Here is a 9,318-nt window from a genome sequence, read left to right on the forward strand (position 1 = left end):
TATCATCATCATTATTAGTCATATTGTTCTTCTTACTTTGTCATCAATGAGCACATTTTTTGTTCAGGCACATGTACATTTGAAGGAAATGAAGAAAAGAAGGGGAACATCAAAGAAAATGTCAGAGCCTTTCTTTTGGCTCAATGAAGCAATTTTAGGGAGTAGGGAGGAAAGGTTAGATAGATTCACCATATTCCTCTTTGGTCAGATTACCTTTGGCACATTTGTTTGATATCAAATGTGATATCAATCACAACCCAGTGCCGTTTTTTCCAGAGAATAATGAATATGTTAAGTGAAGGATAGTTAAAGGAATTGGGGATGGTTAGCCTGAATAAAAGAAGGCCTGGGGGTATGTGGAAACATCTTCAATTATCTGAGGGAGTCCTGTGTGGTTTCAAGTTATTTCTAGTAATAGAAATACTTTGGATGAAATAAGGACATTTGAAATATTAGATCAGCTATTGTTCAGCAGACATCTCATCTCTTCTGATAATCATTTACTAAATGAAGGACAACCAGAACTTACCACCATCTTCAACCTCTACTGGTCCATTTTCTTGTGTATTGATACACTAGGTTTCATAATCCTTAGTTCTGACTGTGACTCCTTTCTAAATATTTGCACCCACACTAAATATTTTCACCCACCACTGCTTTCCAGTTTATCACATTTCTTGTATTAAAGCTCATTCCATGATTTCAGAAAACCACAGGCCCAAAATGGCATCATTTAGATTAAGACCCCAAATCAGGGAAGCCTGGGTGGCTCAGTGGTTTAGCGCCAGCTTTGGCCCAGGGCATGATCCTGGAAACCCACAATCGAGTCCCGTGTCGGGCTCCCTGTATGGAGCCCACTTCTCCCTCTGCCTGTGTCTCTGCCTCTCTCTCTATGTCTCTCAATAAATAAATAAAATCTTAAAAAAAAAAAAGACCCCAAATCAGTAAACCAAGACTTAATACCTAGCTTTACTGCAGTTTCAGCCCTGGGGAATACCTTAAGCAGTCAACATAAAGTTTCCTGGTCAAAACTAGGAAATTTATTGATAGGCCCTTTCCATTCCCCTTAGGAGGGTAACTTTGCCTAAACAATCATTCGTTGCTAATATCTTTTCTTTCTTTCTTTCTTTCTTTCTTTCTTTCTTTCTTTCTTTCTTTTCTTTCTTTCTTTCTTCTTTTTCTTTCTCTTCCTTTCTTTTCTTTTCTTTCCTTCCTTTCTCTCTCTCTCTCTTTTGAGAGAGAGTGTGTGCATGCATGAGCCAGAGACAGGGGGAGGTACAGAGAGAGAGGGAGAGAGAGAATCCTAAGCCGACTCCACACCCCGTGCAGAGCCCTACATAGAGCTCAGTCTCATGACCCTGAGATCATGACCTGAACCAAAAGTGACTTGGCTCAACCAACCGAGCTACTCAGGTGCCCCACTAACCACTAATATATCCCTTTTTTCTTTTTCTTTTTTAATGCACTCTCTCAGCCTTTAAAAACCTTTGCTTGTTTTGCTCAGTGGAGCTTCCCTCTACTTGCTAGACAGTATGCTCCTTGATTCACAAATCATTTAATAAAACCAATTAGATCTTCAAATTTACTTGGTTGCATTTTGTTTTTTTAACAGATTTGGTGGCAGTGTTGGGATCTGAAATGAACTTCTGATGGCATTTGGGGACAATGAGAAACACAGGCAGGGACCCAAGAAGCCCTTTGAGTTCTTACAGTTTCCTAGGCTGTTGATAAGTTTCTCTAGTTTTGAGCTTTGCTCTTTTTGTTTGAGCTACTGACCTAACTGGCTTTCCAGTGCAGGGTTAATGTATTAGTTTAGACTAACAAAAGTCTAACAGAGCACCAGTTCTTTGCCCTTGGTTCAGTCTGTGATTCCACATGGGAGTCCTTTCCCAATTTCCAGGCTACTATCCCTGTTTATTGGAGTTTGCTGGTTGAGTCCTTTCCCTGTTTCCCATTCCTAGTCTCCATTTACTGGTTTAGGAATTGCTGATGGTGGCCAGTTATTCTTGGCCAGTTATTTCTTAAGTTTACTGTTGGTATGTTAAGGTGCACAAGTTTGTTTGTCTTGTTTTGTGTAAATAAAAGCTTAGCTGATAGGATGCTTAAAATCCAAAGAATTAAGAACATCAACTTCTAGCACACCTGCTTATCTGAAAGTCTAAAAACTATAGTGTTAAGAGCTGTGAATATCTAAAGAAATGGCAAAATTTTAGAATTGCAATGTCCATTGTAGGGAATACTTCAATTAGGTAAGATCATTCCAGAAGTGCACTTGACAGCAAGTTTCCCAAATTAAACAGAATGGGAAACAGGCAATTAAAACAGGCAATCAGAAGACTCCAAAAGGTTTTAAAATCCCAAAATAATTTCATTGGATGATTCAAAAGGCTAAAGAAAAAATAAAGATGTAAGAGGTATCTAAGACAAGACTTGTAAGACTGATATTAAGACAAAGAAATTAAAGGAACCTCTTTAAGGGGAAAAAAAATTAGTTTTTTCTTTGCTCCTTGTCCTGTTTCTGTTCTTGTTAGGACTTGCCTCCCCATCTTACACACACCTTGATGTATGTCCTCCTTGTAAAGATGAGGGGTTGATGATTTCTTTGGAGTCTTCCAGATCAATGGATAACATCTAAGAAGTGACTATGTGAGGTTGTCATGTATGTTTTCCAAGACCAATGACTCACCAAAGCCCCTGGCTCCAGGGTATAAGCGACTTATGCAGGATACCTGAGCACTTGTTCTTGTCCAACCAATTCTGGATGCCTGAGACAACATGTACACGAGACCACCTTCCTCAATAAAAACCCCAGAGCCCAAGCAAAGGTGAGCCTCATGCTTCTTTTCCTTTCTGGGTCTCCCATATGCTCTGTATCTGCTCTCTCCATGTCTTCAGTAAACTTTGCTCCTACCTCCTCCCATTGTGTTTGATTTCCATCTTGTGCAAAGTCGAGGACCTCTTGGCTGGTCCTGTGGGAACCACTCTAGGTCCTTGGACCCAGCCTGCCTGCACCAGTGTCACTCCTACTGCTCCCTTCTATCCTCCTTTGAGGACTTATTCTGTTAATTAATCCTCTGTCGAAATTGTTTTTCCACTCTGAAATGATGCCACAACCAGAAACAAAAGTCCACCAAGTTAATAGACACTTACAGGACCTCTCCTATCTATCTTCAAAGGAGGGCTCCCGAACGGTCCCTCCCAGAGTTCACAAAACTGAGGGATTTTCTAGTAAAAAAAAAAAAAAATCATTCACTGATTTTTGCAACATCATTCATCTAAACTAAGAGGAAACCGATAGCTACCAGAGCCTGCAAAGGGGATCCTATAAAAACTGGCAAAATGTAAACATTCTTATTAGAATAATTTCTTTTAAATCCCTGTCTGTAATTCTTACTTGAGAGAGAAAAATAAAATCTTACCTTGTCATTTCCTTTCTAAATTCAAACCTACTGTTTATCGATCCTCTCTCTCCCAAGAATAACCATTTCCTTATTGCTTGTTTCATTTTGCATAACTGGGTTTGGTTTTCTGCCTGTCAACAACTCAGGTTGTTGATTCTTTCTTTTGGTTACCTTGGGGAGTGGCTCTGGATTTGTGAAAGGTAATATCCTTTGCACCCTCTTTGGGGGCCTATCTTATACCCAATAGGAGTTATTCAACACTGCCAGAAATATTTAAAACTATGTCGCTAGAGGGAAAGGAGCATATTTAGGATAAGATAGTTGGATAGGTAGATCAACCTATGAAGTCATTTAGGTTATAGCCTAATGCTTTGAAGAACTGAGAACAACTATCTTAAAAATCTTCGCAAAACAAAAGTCAGCTCTGGAGGCAATTCAAAGTTCACCCATTCCTGTTTATCTCAAAAAGCTTGTAAATTATTGGCCTCAGAAAACTAAAATCCTTCTTGAAAGAACTTAGCATTCTTTCTGTGTCTCTTAAAGCCATATATATTATCATATCTTTGAATTGTAAACACAGTCTACACTGCACCTGAGACTTGAAGGGAAAAATGAGGAGAAAAGAAGCCTTATTAAAATACAAACTGCTAAACAGGCTCCTGTGCCCAGACTCTTGCATAGCCTCATGAGATTAAATCCAGGAACAAACACAAATCTCAAAAATCCTCTCCACAAAGACCCCAAGTAGCCAAAGAAATCTTGAGAATGATTAACAAAGCTGAAGATATCATAATTCCACATTTCAAGATATTTTACAAAGCTGTAATATTGAAAACAGGATAGTCCTGGCACAAAAATAGACATATAAACCAATAAAACAGAATAGAGAGCCCAGAGACAAACCCATGCTTATATGGTCAATTATATGTCATAGATGAATATCTATGACAAGAAGGCAAAAATATACAATGAAGAATACAGTCTTTTCAGCAGATGGTGCTGGGAAAACTGTTCAGCTACATGCAAAAGAATAAAACTAGACCACTTTTTTACGCCATAAAAAATATAAACTAAAAATTGATTACAAACCTAAATGTGAGACTTGAACCCGTAAAACTCTTAGAAAAAAACATAGGTAGTAATTTCTTTGACATTGGGCATAGGAACATTTTTTAGCTATGTCTCCTAAGATGAGGGAAATAAAAACAAAATTAAACTATTGGGGCTATGCCAGAATAAAAGGTTTTTGCATAGTGAAGGAAATCAACAACAAAGTGACAAGGCAACCTACTGAATAGAAGTTATCTGCAAATGATATATCCATAATGGATTAATATCGAAAATATGTAAAGATAACACCAAGAAACCTAAATAATCCAATTAAAAAAAAAAAAAGAAGCAGGGGACCTGAACAGAAATTCTTCCAAAGAAGACATACAAATGACCAACAGACACCTGAAAGGATGGTCAACATCACTCATCAGGGAAATGCAAATGAAAACCATAATAAGCTATCGCCTCACACCTATCAAAATGGCTAGAATCAAAATGACAAGACATAACATGTGTTGGGGAGGATCATGCACTGTGGGAGATGCAAATTGGTGCAGCCACTGTGGAAACAGTGTGGAGGTTCCTCAAAAAATTAAAAAATAGGGCAGCCCCGGTGGCTTAGTGGTTTAACACCGCCTTCAGCCCAGGGCGTGATCCTGGAGACCCAGGATTGAGTCCCATGTCAGGCTCCCTGCGTGGAGCCTGCTTCTCCCTCTGCCTGTGTCTCTGCCTCTCTCTCTCTCTCTCCCTCTCTGTGTCTCTCATGAATAAATAAATAAAATCTTTAAAACGAATTAAAAATAGTTACCATATGATCCAGTATTCCACTATTAGTTATCTACCCAAAGAAAATGAAAACACTAATTCAGAAAGATATATGCACTCCTATGTTTGTTGCATCATTATTTACAATAGCCAAGATATGGAAGTAAGCCATGTCCACTGTTAGATGAACAGATAAAGAAGATGTATACATGTATACTGTACACACACACACACACACAGAGAGAGAGGAATATTAGCCATACAAAAAGATGAGACTTTGCCATTTGTGGCAACATGGGTGGACCTAGAGGGTATAATGCCAAGTGAGGTTAAGTCAGACAAAGACAAATACCATATGATCCCACTCAAATGTGGCAGTTAAGTAACAAAACAAATGTACAAACAAAAAAAATAGGTAAAAAAACCAGACCCATATACAGAGAACAAACTGGTGGTTGCCAGAGGGGAGGTGGGTAGAGGATGGGTGAAATAGGTGATAGGGATTAAGAATGCATTTATGGGGCAGCCTGGGTGGCTCAGCGGTTTAGCGCTGCTTTCAGCCCAGGGACTGATCCAGGAGACCGGGGATTGAGTCCCACGTTGGGCTCCCTGCATTGAGCCTGCTTCTCCCTCTGCCTGTGTCTCTGTCTCTCTCTCCCTCTCTCTCTGTGTCTCTCATGAATAAATAAATAAAATCTTAAAGAAAAAAAGAATGCACTTATGATGAGCAATGAGTAAGATATAGAACTGGATCCTAATATTGTACACCTGCAAGTACTATAACATTGTATGTTAATTATGCTTCAGTAAAAAAATAAATAAAAGTGAAATAAAATATTTTAAAAATCTGGATAAGAACTTGGAGACCTCACCTCACTAGTCTCACTATTCAAATACACCTGAAATCCCAGACTGAGGCCATTATTGCAAGGAAGTTCTATTTATTTTTCTGTTCTCATGATACCCTCCCTCCTTTGAAAAACATAAAATATTTTCACTGATTTTTTTCAGTCAAAGAAACTGTGTAAAGCATGTGCTCAATTTCAATTAATATGAAATAGCTAATTTTTGGAAAAAATTCCTCTTCACAAATATTAGTAACTATAAGATCTTTGCATTTATCTGTGTGTGTCCCTACATATGTTGTAAACATGATATATTTTTCTACCTCTGGGTGGTATTGCTAAAATAATTTGTAAAAGATCCCACCTGGTTTTAAACCAAGTGCTTGTAAGAACTGGGCATTCTACAACTCTCAAAAAGATAGAAACTCAATGTTTTTTCAAGTTCATCTTTCCTAGATCATCTAGGAAAATATTTGATATAAAAGCTGGTTTAAAGTTGTTGCTTTAGGGCCCATGGGTGTTTCAGTTGGTTTAGCATGTGCCTTTGGCTCAGGTCATGATCCCAGGGCCCTGGGATGGAGCCCCATGTCAGGCTCCTTGCTCAGTGGGGAATTTACTTCCCTCCCTCCCCTCTGCTCATGCTCTTATATTCTCTTTCTCAAATAAATAAATAAAATATTTTAAAAAATTAAGTTGTTGGTTTATTTTTTTATTTTTAATTTTTTTGGCCTCTGAACCTTTTATTGGCCTCCTGCCCCTCAAGGGAACCCTGCTTTGCTGCCTCAACGCCTCAGAATTTTGGTGTCTTTGGTCTTAGACATCACCTTGCCATCCACGATCTTGTGGGTGGTGGTCTTGTGGATGGTCTGTAAGGAGTCGCTGTTGTCCAGGGCATCAATAAGACTGAAGTCCTCCCAGTCTTCCAACAGGCGACGGTAGGTGGCAATCTCAGCCTCAGTTTGACCTTGACATTCAACAGGGTTGACATTCATCCTGGGCCTGGTGCTGCCCCTCTGCTGCGGTCTGGGACAGCTCTGACTCCAGGTACAGCAGGACCCCGTTGAGCTGCTCCATCTGCATCGCATAGAGGGTCTCAACCTCCCTCAGGCTGTTCTCCAAGCTGGCCTTCAGGTTTCTCATGGAGTCCAGGTTGATCTCCAAGGACTGGGCAGTACGACTCAGCTCTGAGAGGGTCATCTCAGCTTTTCCTATCTCAGCAATCTGTGTGGTGACCACTGTGGTCCTCTCCTCGATCTACTGGGACCAGTACTTGTCCAGCTCCTCCCAGTTCTTCTGAGCCAATTCATCATACTGGGCCTGGATATCTGCCACGATCTTGCTGAGGTCCTGAGATTTGGGGGCATCCAACGCCACCATCAAACCAGAGTTGGCAATTTGGTTTTGTACACCCTTTATTTCTTCCTCGTGGTTCTTCTTCATGAAGAGCAGCTCCTCCTTGAGAGCCTTGATCTCTGTCTCTAGCTGCAGCCAAGTAACATTGGTGTCATCAATGACCCATGGATGTCACGCTCCATAGACTGGCACATGGCCAGCTCCGTCTCATACTTGACTCAGAAGTCATCAGCAGCAAGATGGACATTGTCAATCTGCAGAACGATGCGTGCATTGTCCATAGCACTTGCAAAGATCTGAGCCCTCAGGTCCTCCATGGTCTTGAAGTAATGTCCCCAGTCTCTGACCTGGGGTCCCTTCTTCTCCAGGTGTTCCCGCATTTTCATCACCAGTTTCTGATTATCAACCTCCAGGTTCCTCACCCTCTCCAGGTAGGAGGCCAGGCAGTCATTCAGGTCTCGCATGGTCTCCTCACCCTGGATGCCCTCTATGCCCGCCAGACCCCCAACCATCCTTGAAGCTGAGCTGCTGGACCCCCAGCCACCCCGGAAACTGGTGGAGCAAGATAGGAGATCTGGGAGCCCGAGCCCCCTGTGCCTGCATAGACACTGGCCACGCTGCTGCTGATCGGCCAGACCCGGTGGCTGGGTGACTGCACAGAGCCCAGGGACCGGTAGTTGGAAGAGAAAGTGGAACGGGTGGTGAAGCTCATGCTGTTCGGAGAGTAAGAGGGTGACATGGGAGGCCAGGACTCAGGCTCTGGCCAGGAACTAAGTTGTTGGTTTAATTAAAATAGGCATATCTTTAGAGTTATCAGCAATAAAATTAAAACTTTTTTTTCTGCCTGACTTAAGTTAAAGTCAAGTAAATTGAGGTTATTTGTTATAAAAATATTTTAAATAGTTTGGAAGAATGACTAAATTTGATGTCACATGAAGTTTTTATATAGGTAATCTTAGCATTATTGTTAAGAACAAGTACATGGAATAGATGTAAATAATTTTTTTAAAAAAATTAGGTATATTTTTAAATAGTCTCCCAAGAGCTGTCTGGGTGGCTCAGTGGGTTAAGCATCTGTCTCTTAATATAGGATGCACATCAGGCTCTGCACTGGGCAAAGAGCTTGCTTAAGATTCTCTCTCTCTCTCTCTTCCCCTCCTCCACTCTTTCTCTTTAATTAAAACATAATAATAATTGTAAAAAATAAATAGTCTCCTAAATATTTCTGGTAACCTGAAAACTTAGTTTTGCTGAGTTAGGTTAAATGATGAATTAAGTTAAATTTATTTAAAATCCAGATCATTTGCAAATAAGACAAAAAAATAAACCAAAGTGAGCACTAAATGACCTTTGAATATGTTAATGCTACATTGGAAAAATTTAAAAGGCATATGTTTTTAAAAACTATGAAAGGTATTCATAACTTTGCAAATCTAAAGAATGCTAGGGCATTTGAATGACTCAGTGGGTTAGCATCTGACTCTTGATTTCAGCTCAGGTCATGATCTCAGGTTTGCGAGAAGGAGCTCCACCGCACTGGCCTTGCACTGGGTGTGGAACTTGCTTAAGACTATTCTTCTCCCACCCCCTCTGCCCTTTCCCACCCAGCCTCCCTCTTCCTCCTTCTCTAAACAAACAGGGCAGCCCAGGTGGCTCAGTGGTTTAGCACCACCCTCAGCCCAGGTCGTGATCCTGGAGACCCAGGATGAAGTCCCACGTCAGGATCCCTGCATGGAGCCTGCTTCTCCTTCTGCCTATGTCTCTGCCTCTCTCTCTCTCTGTGTCTCTCATGAATAAATAAATAAAATCTTTAAAAATAAAATAAAATAAACAAACAAAAACTGCTGATGTAACAGTTCACCATTGCTCACTACTTGGTTAAGGTTGCTAAGGGTTAAACA

The 9,318-nt window shown here is 40.5% G+C and overlaps 1 pseudogene; it reads right to left on the reverse strand.

The window, feature by feature from the left end:
- Positions 1 to 6,846: 6,846 nt before the first annotated feature.
- Positions 6,847 to 8,129, reverse strand: LOC129516138 (keratin, type I cytoskeletal 18-like; annotated as a pseudogene).
- Positions 8,130 to 9,318: the final 1,189 nt, after the last annotated feature.

Source organism: Nyctereutes procyonoides, unplaced genomic scaffold, assembly GCF_905146905.1.
Source record: "Nyctereutes procyonoides isolate TBG_1078 unplaced genomic scaffold, NYPRO_anot_genome, whole genome shotgun sequence".
Lineage (NCBI taxonomy): Eukaryota > Metazoa > Chordata > Mammalia > Carnivora > Canidae > Nyctereutes > Nyctereutes procyonoides.